Below are 731 nucleotides of genomic sequence, written 5' to 3'. Positions count from 1 at the left end.
TTTCTGTGCTTCTATACATCTTTCCACTAACATTGTTAAAGTGAATGTAGCATTTCTGGTGCCCTTGTAGGGAACAAAGCCGAATTGCGTTTTAGATATCTCTGGTCTTACACTTTTTCTCAATCTTCCCGATAGAATAGGCTAACACTAATAGTGTCACCTTAACAGAGACTGTTCCCACATTTTCGGAACTTTACGGTGATTGTAGGGATAGAGGGTGCCCACATTACTCGTGACTCATTGAAGCAGAGGAAGATATGACTAACGTTAACATGACTGATCAATGATTTAATACTAATATAATCCTAGAATCTCTATCTATTATTGTCATACTAAGTATGCACGTAATACTCGTACACTATTGGACACTATCATACGCACTTTTTCTGCAAATTAGATGGCGTCAATCTCTTATAAATGGGCAGGGGATAAAATACTATCTGTTACAAAACAAAGTTCTTTATGCTTCATACATTTGAAACGTGCTTTTCCCTGACAGTGACAAATCACTTTCACAGTAATAGGACTTGATTCTCTAGTTTTCATTTCAACACAGCACACATTTAGTCACGTCGAATGACAAGTTTTGCCTACACTACGTTCAACCTGTCACAATGACTACAAATTGTGCAGACACAACGTGAAACACCCGATTGTATATCTCTCCCTCTTTCTCTCCATCTATCTGTCTCTCTTCCTCTCTCTCTCTCTTTCTCTCTCTCTCTCTCTCT

Source organism: Aplysia californica, unplaced genomic scaffold (genome assembly GCF_000002075.1).
Source record: "Aplysia californica isolate F4 #8 unplaced genomic scaffold, AplCal3.0 scaffold00088, whole genome shotgun sequence".
Taxonomy (NCBI): domain Eukaryota; kingdom Metazoa; phylum Mollusca; class Gastropoda; order Aplysiida; family Aplysiidae; genus Aplysia; species Aplysia californica.
This window is presented reverse-complemented; position numbering follows the sequence as displayed.